Genomic DNA, 14,430 nt, shown 5'->3' on the forward strand with positions numbered 1-14,430 from the left:
ATCTAAGTCCGTTGAGACAACGTCATATGAACATTGGTTTGGCAAGAAATCAAAGTTGTCGTTTCTTAATGTTTGGGGCTGCGATGCTTAAGGCTTCAGCCGAAGAAGCTCGAACCCAAAGCGGACAAACCCATCTTCATAGAGTACCCAAAGGTGACAGTTGGGTATACCTTCTATCTCAGATCCGAGGGCAAATTGTTTGTCGCTAAGAACGGGTCCTTTCTCGAGGAGTTTCTCTCGAAAGAATTGAGTGGGAGGGAGATAGAACTTGATGAGGTTGTCGAACCTTTATTTAAACAGAAAGTGATGCAACACAGAAAGATGTTTTCTGTGGCGCCCACATCTGTTGAATAGGAAGTTAATGATAGTGATCATGAAGCTTCGGATCAATTTGCTATCAAACCTCGTAGGTCGACGAGGATATGTACTACTCCTGAGTGGTACGGTAATCCTGTCTTAGATATCATGTTGTTAGACAACAATGAACCTACGAACTATGGAGGAGCGATGGTGGGCCCGTATTTCGACAAATGGTTAGAAGCCATGAAATCCGAGATAGGATCCATATATCAGAACAAAGTATGGACTTTGGTGGAATTGCTCGATGATCGGCAAGCAATTGAGATAAATGGATCTATAAGAAGAAGACGGACGTGGGCGGTAATGTTACCATCTATGAAGCTCAACTTGTGGGAAAGAGTCTTTTCACAAGTTCAAGGAGTTGACTACGATGAGAATTTCTCACCCGTAGCGATGCTTAAGTCCGTCGGAATCATGTTAGCATTAGCTGTATTTTTCAATTATGAAATCTTACAGATGGATGTCAAAACAAGTTTTCTTACCAGTTTTCGTAAGAAAAGTTGTATGTGATACAATAAAAGGTTTTGACGATCCTAAGAATGCTAAAAGGTATGCTAGCTCCAACAATCCTTCTATGGACTAGAGCAGACATCTTGGAATCGGAATATATGTTTTGATGGAGTGATCAAAGCTTTTAGGTTTATACAATGTTTGCTAGAAACTTGTATTTACAAGAAAGTGAGTGGGAGCACTACAACATTTCTGATAAGTATATGTGGATGACATATTGTTGATCCGAAATAATGTAGAATTTCTGGAAAGCATAAATGGTTGTTTGAATAGTGTTTTTCAAAGGAAGACCTGGATAAAGCTACTTACATATTGGGCATCAAGATCTATAGAAATAGATCAAGACGCCTGATGATACTTTCAAAGAACGCACACCTTGACATGTTTTTGAAGAAGTTCAAAATAGATCAGTCAAAGAAGGGGTTCTTACCTGAGTTGTAAGGTGTGAAGTTGAGTAAGACTCAAAGCTTGACCACGGCAGAAGAAAGAGGAAGGACGAAGGTCATCCCCTATGCTTTTGTCATAGGCTCTATACGGTATGCCATGCTGAAGTACCGCACCTGATGTGTGCCTTGCCACATGTCTGGCAAGAGGGTACAAAGGTGATCTAGGAGTAGATCACCAGATAGCAGTCAAAAATTATCCTTAGAGGAATAAGGAAATGTTTCTCGGTTATGGAGGTGATAAAGAGTTCGACGTAAAGAGTTACATCGATGCAAGCTTAACACCTATCCGGATAGCTCTGAGTAGAGATACCGGATACGTATAATGGATCAACAATTTGGAATAGCTTCAAGTAAAACGTGGTAGCAGCATCTACGATATAAAGTTTTGCGAAATACATAGGGATCTGAATATGGCAAGACCCGATGACTACAACCTCTCTCACAAGCATAACATGATCAAACCCAAGACTCTTGGATGTTGGTCACATGGCGATGTCACCTGTGAGTGTTGATCACATGGCGATGTGAACTAGATTATTGACTCTAGTGCAAGTGGGAGACTGTTGGAAATATGCCCTAGAGGCAATAATAAATTGGTTATTATTATATTTCCTTGTTCATGATAATCGTTTATTATCCATGCTAGAATTGTATTGATAGGAAACTCAGATACATGTGTGGATACATAGACAACACCATGTCCCTAGTAAGCCTCTAGTTGACTAGCTCGTTGATCAATAGATGGTTGTTGTTTCCTGACCATGGACATTGGATGTCGTTGATAATGGGATCACATCATTAGGAGAATGATGTGATGGACAAGACCCAATCCTAAGCCTAGCACAAAGATCGTGTAGTTCGTTTGCTAAAGCTTTTCTAATGTCAAGTATCATTTCCTTAGACCATGAGATTGTGCAACTCCCGGATACCGTAGGAGTGCTTTGGGTGTGCCAAACGTCACAACGTAACTGGGTGGCTATAAAGGTACACTACAGGTATCTCCGAAAGTGTCTGTTGGGTTGGCACGAATCGAGACTGGGATTTGTCACTCTGTGTAAACGAGAGGTATCTCTGGGCCCACTCGGTAGGACATCATCATAATGTGCACAATGTGATCAAGGAGTTGATCGCAGGATGATGTGTTACGGAACGAGTAAAGAGACTTGCCGGTAACGAGATTGAACAAGGTATCGGGATACCGACAATCGAATCTCGGGCAAGTACTATACCGCTAGACAAAGGGAATTGTATACGGGATTGATTAAGTCCTTGACATCGTGGTTCATCCGATGAGATCATCATGGAGCATGTGGGAGCCAGCATGGGTATCCAGATCCCGCTGTTGGTTATTGACCAGAGAGTTGTCTCGGTCATGTCTGCATGACTCCCAAACCCGTAGGGTCTGCACACTTAAGGTTCGATGACGCTAGGGTTATAGGAAAAGTATGTATGCGGTTACCAAATGTTGTTCGGAGTCCCGGATGAGATCCCGGACGTCACGAGGAGTTCCGGAATGGTCCGGAGGTAAAGATTGATATATAGGAAGTATGGTTTTGGCCACCGGAATTGTTCCGGGCATCACCGGTAGTGTACCGGGACCATCGGAGGGGTCCGGGGGTCCACCAGGTGGGGCCACCAGCCCCGGAGGCCTACATGGGCCAATAGTGGGAAGGGACCAGCCCCTGGATGGGCTGGGGCGCCTCCCACCAAGGCCCAAGGCGCCTCCAAGAGGGGAAGGGGTAAACCCTAGGGCAGATGGGCCCTAAGGCCCACCCTAGGTGCGCCTCCCCCTCTCCCCCTTGTGGCTGTCACCCTAGATGGGATCTAGGGCTGCCGCACCCCTTGGGGTGGGAACCCTAGGTGGGGGCGCAGCCCTCCCTCTGCCCCTATATATAGTGGAGGCAAAGGGGCAGCCCAACACGCGATTAAATCTCCCTGTTGGCGCAGCCCTACCCCTCTCCCTCCTCGTCTCTCGTAGTGCTTGGCGAAGCCCTGCTGGAGTCCCGCGCTCCTCCACCACCACCACGCCATCGTGCTGCTGCTGGATGGAGTCTTCCCCAACCTCTCCTTCTCCCTTTGCTGGATCAAGGCGTAGGAGACGTCACCGGGTTGTACGTGTGTTGAACGCGGAGGTGCCGTCCGTTCGGCACTAGGATCATCGGTGATTTGGATCACGACGAGTACGACTCCATCAACCCCGTTCACTTGAACGCTTCCGCTTAGCGATCTACAAGGGTATGTAGATGCACTCTCCTTCCCCTCGTTGCTAGATTACTCCATAGATTGATCTTGGTGATGTGTAGAAAATTTTAAAATTTCTGCTACGATCCCCAACATTTAGTCCGTAGGACACAATAACATACAATCATACCATAGGCTAGCTTCTAGGGTTTTAGCCTCTCCGATCTCGTGGTAGATCAACTCTTATACTACCCATATCATCAAGAATAAATCAAGCAGGACGTAGGGTTTTACCTCCATCAAGAGGGCCCGAACCTGGGTAAAACATCGTGTCCCCTGCCTCCTGTTACCATCCGCCTTAGACGCACAGTTCGGGACCCCCTACCCGAGATCCGCCGGTTTTGACACCGACAGGTCTCATACCTCTCGACTTCGGCATGAGTCTGAAATACCAATTTCAACTCTTGGAACATCTTATATGCTCCTTGGCATTCAAAACATTTTTGAAGTCCCGGTTCTAAGTCGTAAAGCATGGTGCACTTAAACTATCAAGTAGTCATCATACCGAGCTTGTCAAACGTTCATAACGTCTGCATTTGCTCCTGCAATAGTTCTGTCACCTAGCGGTGCATCAAGGACATAATTCTTCTGTGCAGCAATGAGGATAATCCTCAGATCACAGACCTAGTCTGCATCATTGCTACTATCAATTTTCAACTTATTTTTCTCTAGGAACATATCATAAATAAAACGGGGAAGCTATACGCAAGCAATTGATCTATAACATAGATATGCAAAAACTATCAGGACTAAGTTCATGATAAATTAAAGCTCAATTAATCATATTACTTAAGAACTCCCACTTAGATAGACATCCCTCTAGTCATCTAAATGATCACGTGATCCATATCAACTAAACCATGTCCGATCATCACGTGAGATGGAGTAGTTTTCAATGGTGAACATCACTATGTTGATCATATCTACTATATGATTCACGCTCGACCTTTCGATCTCAGTGTTCCGAGGCCATATCTACATATGCTAGGCTCGTCAAGTTTAACCTGAGTATTCTGCATGTGCAAAACTGGCTTGCACCCATTGTATGTGAACGTATAGCTCATCACACCCGATCATCACGTGGTGTCTCTGCACGAAGAACTGTGGCAACGGTGCATACTCAGGGAGAACACTTATACCTTGAAATTTTAGTAAGGGATCATCTCATAATGCTACCGTCGTACTAAGCAAAATAAGATGCATAAAAGATAAACATCACATGCAATCAAAATATGTGACATGATATGGCCATCATAATCTTGTGTCTTTGATCTCCATCTCCAAAGTACCATCATGATCTCTATCGTCACCGGCATGAAACCATGATGTCCATCATCTTGATCTTTATCAATGTGTCGTCACATGATCGTCTCGCCAACTATTGCTTTTGCAACTATTGCTATAGCATAGCAATAAAGTAAAGCAATTATATGGCGCTTGCATCTTATGCAATAAAGAGACAACCATAAGGCTCCTGCCAGTTGCCGATAACTTTAACAAAACATGATCATCTCATACAACAATTTATATCTCATCACGTCTTGACCATATCACATCACAACATACCCTGCAAAAACAAGTTAGACGTCCTCTACTTTGTTGTTGCAAGTTTTACGTGGATGCTATAGGCTTAGCCAGAACCGTTCTTACCTACGCATCAAAACCACAACAATTTTTTGTCAAGTGTGTTGTTTTAACCTTCAACAAGGACCGGGCATAGTCAAACTCGATTCAACTAAAGTTGGAGAAACAGACACCCACTAGCCACCTGTGTGCGAAGCACAGCGGTAGAACTAGTCTCATGAACGCGGTCATGTAATGTCGGTCTTGGCCGCTTCATCCAACAATACCGCCGAATCATAGTATGACATGCTGGTAAGCAGTATGACTATTATCGCCCACATGCTCGGATGCCACTGTTGGGTAACGTAGTATTTCAAAAAAATCCTACGATCACGCAAGATCCATCTAGGAGAAGCATAGCAATGAGCGGGGAGAGTGTGTCCACGTACCCTCGTAGACCGAAAGCGGAAGCGTTTAATAACGCAGTTGATGTAGTCGAACGTCTTCGCGATCCAACCGATCCAAGTACCAAATGCGCGGAACCTCCATGATCTACACACGTTCAGCTCGGTGACGTCCCTCAAACTCTTGATCTAGTTGAGGCCGAGGCAGAGTTTTGTCAGCACAACGGCGTGGTGACGGTGATGATGAGTTACCGGCGCAGGGCTACGCCTAAGCACTACGACAATATGACCGAGGTGTAAAACTGTGGAGGGGGGCACCGCACACGGCTAAAGATCAACTTGTGTGTCTATGGGGTGCCCCCCTCCCCCGTATATAAAGGAGGGGAGGAGGAGGAGGGCCAGCCACAAGGGGCGCGCCCAAAGGGGGATTCCTACTCCTAGTAGGAGTAGGTTTCCCCTTTTCCTAGTCAAGTAGAAGGAAGAGAGGAGAGGGAGAAGGAAAGAGGGGGGGCGCCGCCCCCTCCCTGGTCCAATTTAGACCAGCCCATGAGGGGGCGCGCGGCCTCCCCTTGTGGCCCTTCTCTCATGTCCACTAAGGCCCATGAAGGCCCAATACTTCCCCCGACGAATTCCCGTAACTCTCTGGTACTCCGAAAAATACCCAAACCACTCAGAACCTTTCCGATGAATATAGCCTTCCAATATATAGATCTTTACGTCTCGACCATTTTGAGAGTCCTCGTCATGTCCGTGATCTCATCCGGGACTCCGAACAAACTTCGGTCATCAAATCACATAACTCATAATACAAATCGTCATCGAACGTTAAGCGTGCGGACCCTACGGGTTCGAGAACTATGTAGACATGACCGAGACATATCTCCGGTCAATAACCAATAGCGGAACCTGGATGCTCATATTGGCTCCTACATATTCTATGAAAATCTTTATCGGTCAAACCGAATAACAACATACGTTGTTCCCTTTGTCATCGGTATGTTACTTGCCCGAGATTCGATCGTCGATATCATCATACCTAGTTCAATCTCGTTACCGGAAAGTCTCTTTACTCGTTCCGTAATGCATCATCCCGTAACTAACTCATTAGTCACATTCCTTGCAAGGCTTATAGTCATGTGCATTACCGAGAGGGCCCAGGGATACCTCTCCGACAATCGGAGTGATAAAGCCTAATCTCGATCTATGCCAACTCAACAAACACCATCGGAGACACCTGTAGAGCATCTTTATAATCACCCGGTTATGTTGAGATGTTTGATAGCACACAAAGGGGAGGCATACTAGGGACACTTTGTTTGTCTATGTATTCACACATGTACTAAGTTTCCGGTTAATACAATTCTAGTATGAATAATAAACATTTATCATGATATAAGGAAATATAAATAACAACTTTATTATTGCCTCTAGGGCATATTTCCTTCATGAAGATGAAGGAAAATGCCAGTTGCAGGTGTTCGTACATGAGCTATGTGTAAGTAATGTTATTCATGGCAATTACTTTGCTTTGTCCCATACATTGTACTTCCATGACAGTTATAATACATAAATTTTTCCCATTTTTCTCTATAGATAAGGACCGATTTGGATACTCAAGATGAGGTACCTGTGCTAATACCTCTGCTATCTTCAAGAATGATTGGTGGCAATATCAGAATTACCTAAAGAAAACATACTTCACTGGCAAAGAAACTCATCAAATTCCCTTACATTTTCCTGAGACACATTTACTGGACGATGACTGGGAACACCTTGTTCTGTACTAGTCCCAAACCAAGAATGTAGTAAGGTCTATGAGATCATTTTTTATTTTGAAGTACTATATGGTTGCGTCTTACCGTACTTTGTCTGCGTAGAACAAGTGCTGAAACCTGAAGAACAACTGTTCTCATTTAAGGTTTCATTGCTATCGTGCATACTGCTTTCCTCTTGTATCACTGTATTTACTCATACAAACTTATTTTTAAATTGAAGGGTCCAATCAAAACTCCAATGGCACAACAAGTATGTCTACGCATGTTTCTTTAACAGGTTTGCTCTTATAAATAGCTTTGTTGATTTCAATTTCAATTGTGTATACAATTGACTTCTCATATCATGCACATTACTAGCATCACAAAAGAACCAATAGTGTTGTTGTACATGTAGACCCGTGGTACCCATCTGAAATCTTGTTGTGTCGTGTAGTTTCCCACGCTTTGTATTCTTTCAGTGTTGCTTTGTCTTGAACTAATATGATTTAAACCGTGTCTCTATTTTGATTTGGCAAGACAATGAAGTGATCATAGGACATAGATATATGTTTGTTTGATGCTCTTATTATGTACTACTTGGCAATAGAAGACTTGGTAGTTTAATCCTGTCCACCTTACTAATGAAATAGTTCACCAAAATTAGTTTCATATACTAGTACATGCTAAACATGTTATGTGTCTACTTGTTTCTTCTTTTAGAATTCTGATAGTGAGACAACCCCAAAGTCCTGTCTTGGTGTAGTGTTCGAGTTACTGGCCACTACTGCTGGCATAAGCTATTCGAACTCACTATCTTAATCAGTTCGGTTTCTTGAGTCTCAACTACAAGCTGAAAGACATCGCTCAGCTATGCTGCGACAAGAAGTCGAACAACTGCAGAAGTCCCTGGAGAATTCAGATGCATACTTCTGGTGCAACAGCAAGCGTTGGAGGATTTTAGCACCAACCAGGAGAAAGCTAATAAGCTTGCTAAGCTTATTGCCAACATGGTGGGTACCCAGGATAACGTTTCTTGAGCTCTTCTGAAGTTGTTTCAGTTATGGACTTGTTTTGCTACCACGTTTATTTGCACTGGTGGCCAATTTAGACGGCCAGTGTATGTAATATGTTGCTTTGTTCTCTATATTTGCACTGGTGGCGAACTTTGATGCCCAGTGGATGTAATATGTGTAATAGCCGTAATAGCCTAGCGTTAGTTGATTTCTTATTTATTTCCTTATATTGTCTTGTTTAGTTGTTTTCTTGTAGTCACTGCAGTTCTTTTTCCGCTGTTTGCTACTGGCCGCAATAACCTATTTTTTAAAACTAGGCCACAGTAACCATGGGCTACATATCTACTATAGTGACCATGGGCCTCTAATGGGCCATAGTTCTACGGGCCATAGAAACAATGGACCTTCTACGGGCCCTAGAATCAATGGGCCTTCTACGGGCCGTATGATTGATTGGCCAAACATGGGCCAATAATGGACTACATTATGGGCCGTAAACGGGCTAGAGATTGAATTGTCTATTCATGGGCCGACCATAACGGGCCATCGTTAATCGGTCGTATTTGATGACGCTATGAAAACAGACCAACGGATTAACGGGCCACAATTAGGCCGATTTTAACCACGGGCTGAATTCGGCCCACAACCGGAACAGGCCAGAAATGGACAATAAGTAATCAAATGCTGCAAATCAGCCCAAGAATAAATGGGCCAAAAGGTAAACATGGGCTGGAAACGGCCCAATGGAATAATGGGCGTTAATGGGTATAAAGTGATACACTGTTCATTACGGACCAGTTTCACCATGATACGTCTCCAACGTATCTATAATTTTTGATTGCTCCAAGCTATTATATTATCTATTTTGGATGTTAATGGGCTTTATTTTAAACTTCTACATCATTTTTGGGACTAACCTACTAACCAGAGGCCCGGCCCAAATTGTTGTTTTTTTGCCTATTTTAGGGTTTCGGAGAAAAGAAATATCAAACAGAGTCCAAACAGAATGAAACTTCGGGAACATGATTTTCACAAAAAACGTGATCCAGGAGACTTGGAGTGGGCGTCAAGAAACAACAGAGGAAGCCACGAGGCAGGGGGTGCGCCTACCCCCCTGGGCGCGCCCTCCACCCTTGTGGGCCCCCTGTTGCTCAACCAACGTACTTCTTCCTCCTATATAAGTCCATGTACCCCCCAAACATCCAGGAGCACCACGAAAACCTAATTCCATCTCCGCAACCTTCTGTACCCGGGAGATCCCATCTTGGGGCCTTTTTCGGAGCTCCGTCGGAGGGGGCATTGATCACGGAGGGCCTCTACATCAACTCCATGGCCTCTCCGGTGATGTGTGAGTAGTCGATTTCAGACCTACGGGTCCATATTTATTAGCTAGATGGCTTCTTCTCTCTCTTTGGATCTCAATACAAAGTTCTCCTCGTTCTTCTTGGAGATCTATTCTATGTAATCTTCTTTTGCGGTGTGTTTGTCGAGATCCGATGAATTGTTGGTTTATGATCCAGTTTATCTATGAACAATATTTGATTCTCCTCTGAATTCTTTTATGTATGATTGGTTTATCTTTGCAAGTCTCTTCGAATTATCACTTTGGTTTGGCCTACTAGATTGATCTTTTTTGCAATGGGAGAAGTGCTTAGCTTTGGGTTCAATCTTGCGATGTCCTTTCCCAGTGACAGCAGGGGAAGCAAGGCACGTATTGTATTGTTTCCATCGAGGATAAAAAGATGGGGTTTATATCATATTGCATGAGTTTATCCCTCTACATCATGTCATCCTCCTTAAAGCATTACTCTGTTCTTATGAACTTAATACTCTAGATGCATGCTGGATAGCGGTCGATGTGTGGAGTAATAGTAGTAGATGCAGAATCGTTTCAGTCTACTTGTCGTGGACATGATGCCTATATACATGATCATACCTAGATATTCTCATAACTATGCTCAATTCTATCAATTGCTCGACAGTAATTCGTTTACCCATCGTAATACTTATGCTCTTGAGAGAAGCCACTAGTGAAACCTATGGCCCCCGGGTCTATCTTCCATCATAGTAATCTTCCAATGCTTAGTTATTTCTTTTGCCTTTTATTTTACATTGCATCTTTATCATAAAAATACCAAAAATATTATCTTATCATATCTATCAGATATCACTCTCGTAAGTGACCGTGAAGGGCTTGACAACCCCTTTATCGCGTTGGTTGTGAGGTTCTTATTTGTTCGTGTAGGTGCGTGGGATTTGAGCGTGATCTCCTACTGGATTGATACCTTGGTTCTCAAAACTGAGGGAAATACTTACGCTACTTTGCTGCATCACCCTTTCCTCTTCAAGGGAAACCAATGCAGTGCTCAAGAGGTAGCAAGAAGGATTTCTGGCGCCGTTGCCAGGGAGACTCACGCCAAGTCAAGTCAAAATTTTATCTCCCGTCAATGAGCCATTTCTGGCACCGTTGCTGGGGAGATTCGCGCCAAGTCAAGTCAAGACATACCAAGTACCCATCACAAACTCTTATCCCTCGCATTACATTATTTTCCATTTGCCTCTCATTTTGCTCTCCCCCACTTCACCCTTGTCGTTTTATTCGCCCTATTTTCCCCTCGCCCTCTCTTTTCCCGTTCCCCTTCTCCTTTTTCTATTTGTATTTTTGCTTGTTTCTTGTTTGCTCGTGTGTTGGATTGCTTGCTTGTCACGATGGCTCAAGATAATACTGAATTGTGTGACTTTACCAATACCAGCAACAATGATTTTCTTAGCACTCCGATTGCTCCTCTTACTGATGCTGAATCTTGTGAAATTAATGTTGCTTTGTTGAATCTTGTCATGAAAGATCAATTCGCCGGCCTTCCTAGTGAAGATGTTGCTACCCATCTAAATAGCTTTGTTGATTTGTGCGATATGCAAAAGAAGAAAGATGTGGACAATGATATTGTTAAATTGAAGCTATTTCCTTTTTCCCATAGAGATCGTGCTAAAGCTTGGTTTTCTCTTTGCCTAAAAATAGTATTGATTCATGGAATAAGTGCAAAGATGCTTTTATCTCTAAGTATTTTCCTCCCGCTAAAATCATCTCTCTTAGAAACGATATTATGAAATTTAAGCAACTTGATCATGAACATGTTGCACAAGCTTGGGAGAGGATGAAATTAATGATACGTAATTGCCCTACACATGGTTTGAATCTTTGGATGATTATACAAAAAATTTATGTCGGATTGAATTTTGCTTCTAGAAATCTTTTAGACTCGGCCGCAAGAGGCACTTTTATGGAAATCACTTTAGGAGAATCTACTAAACTCCCAGATAATATTATGGTTAATTATTCTCAATGGCACACCGACAAATCTACTAATAAAAAAGTTCATGTGATAGAAGAAATTAATGTTTTAAGTGGAAAGATGGATGAACTTATGAAATTGTTTGCTAATAAGAATGCTCCAACTGATCCTAATGATATGCCTTTGTCTACTTTGATTGAGAATAATAATGAATCTATGGATGTGAATTTTGTTGGTAGGAACCATTTTGTTAATAACGTGTATAGAGGTAATTTTAATCCTAGGCCGTTTCCTCGTAATTCCTCTAATAATTATGGTAATTCCTACAACAATTCTTATGGAAATTATAATAAGATGCCCTCTGATTTTGAATATAATATTAAAGAATTTATTACTTTGCAAAAGAGTTTCAATGCTTTGATTGAAGAAAAATTGCTTAAGATTGATGAGTTGGCTAGGAACGTTGATAGAATTTCTCTTGATGTTGATTCTTTGAAACTTAGATCTATTCCTCCTAAGCATGATATCAATGAGTGTCTCAAATCCATGAGAATTTCCATTGATGAGTGCAAAGAAAGAACCGCTAGGATGCGTGCTAAGAAAGATTGCCTTGTGAAGGCGTGTTCTTCTAGTTTTCATGATAATAAAGATGAAGATCTAAAAGTTATTGATGTGTCCCCTATTAAATCTTTGTTTTGAAACATGAATCTTGATAATGATGGGACTGAAGATGAGCCACCTTTACCTACAAGGCGTCCCAAAAATTCGGAATTTTTAGATGTTGATGCAAAAATTGTTAAAAGTGGGATTAAAGAGGTCAAAACTTTAAATAGCAATGAACCCACTATTTTGGATTTCAAGGAATTTAATTATGATAATTGCTATTTGATAGATTGTATTTCCTTGTTGCAATCCATGCTAAATTCTCCTCATGCTTATAGTCAAAATAAAGCTTTTACTAAACATATCGTTGATGATTTGATGCAATCTTATGAAGAAAAACTTGAGCTGGAAGTTTCTATCCCTAGAAAACTTTATGATGAGTGGAAACCTACAATAAAAATAAAAATTAAAGATCATGAGTGTTATGCTTTGTGTGATTTGGGTGCTAGTGTTTCCACGATTCCAAAAACTTTGTGTGATTTGCTAGGTTTCCGTGATTTTGATGATTGTTCTTTAAACTTGCACCTTGCGGATTCCTCTATTAAGAAACCTATGGGAATAATTAATGATGTTATTATTGTTGCAAATAAGAACTATGCGCCCGTAGATTTCATTGTTCTTGATATAGATTGCAATCCCGAATGTCCTATTATTCTTGGCAGACCTTTCCTTAGAACGATTGGTGCAATTATTGATATGCGGGAAGGGAATATTAAATTCCAATTTCCATTAAAGAAAGGCATGGAACACTTTCCTAGAAAGAAAATTAAATTACCATATGAATCTATTATGAGAGCCACTTATGGATTGCCTACCAAAGATGGCAATACCTAGATCTATCTTTGCTTTTATGCCTAGCTAGGGCCGTTAAACGATAGCGCTTGTTGGGAGGCAACCCAATTTTATTTTTATTCCTTGATTTTTGCTCCTCTTTAGTAATAAATAATTTATCTATCCTCTTTTTTTGTTGTGTTTTTTTTGTTTAATTAGTGTTTGTGCCAAGTAGAACCGTTGGGAAGACTTGGGGAAAGTCTTTCTGATCTTGCTTTAAAAAATAGAAACTTTAGAGCTCACGAGAATTGCAGCCATTTTTATTTGGAAAGTGATATTTAGTTAATTCTTTTTGAAGATTATTAAGAGATAAATTCCTCACGTCTATAAATTTATTTTAGAATTTTTGGGGTTCCAGAGTTTGCGTTATCTACAGATTACTACAGACTGTTCTGTTTTTGACAGATTCTGCTTTTCGTGTGTTGTTTGCGTATTTTGATGAATCTATGGCTAGTAAAAGATTTTATAAACCATAGAGAAGTTGGAATATATTAGGTTTAAAACCAATATAAATAAATATTGAGTTAATTACAGTACCTTGAAGTGGTGTTTTGTTTTCTTTCGCTAACGGAGCTCACGAGATTTTCTATTTTGAGTTTTGTGTTGTGAAGTTTTCAAGTTTTGGGTAAAGATTTGATGGATTATGGAACAAAGAGTGGAAAGAGCCTAAGCTTGGGGATGCCCATGGCACCCCAAGGTAAAATTCAAGGACACCAAAAAGCCTAAGCTTGGGGATTCCCTGGAAGGCATCCCCTCTTTCGCCTTCGTCTATCGGTAACTTTACTTGGAGCTATATTTTTATTCACCACATGATATGTGTTTTGCTTGGAGCATCTTATATGATTTTAGTCTTTGAATTTTAGTTTACCACAATAATCCTTGATGTATACACCTTTTGAGAGAGACTCGCATGATTTGAAATTTATTAGAATACTCTATGTGCTTCACTTATATCTTTTGAGCTATATAGTTTTTGCTCTAGTGCTTCACATATATCTTTTAGAGCACGGCGGCGGTTTGTTTTATAGAAACAATTGATCTCTCATGCTTCACTTATATTATTATGAGAGTCCTTTAGAACAACATGGAAATTTGCTTTAATATAAAAACTTTCATAGAAGTGCATTGAATACTATGAGAAGTTTGATACTTGATAATTGTTTTGAGATATGGAGATGGTGATATTAGAGTCATGCTAGTTGAGTAGTTGTGAATTTGAGAAATACTTGTGTTGAAGTTTGTGATTCCCGTAGCATGCAAGTATGGTGAACTGTTATGTGATGAAGTCGGAGCATGATTTATTTCTTGATTGTCTTCCTTATGAGTGGCGGTCGGGGACGAGCGATGGTCTT

Source organism: Triticum urartu, chromosome 7A (genome assembly GCF_056163025.1).
Source record: "Triticum urartu cultivar PI428250 chromosome 7A, HENAU_Tu73, whole genome shotgun sequence".
Classification (NCBI taxonomy): Eukaryota; Viridiplantae; Streptophyta; class Magnoliopsida; order Poales; family Poaceae; genus Triticum; species Triticum urartu.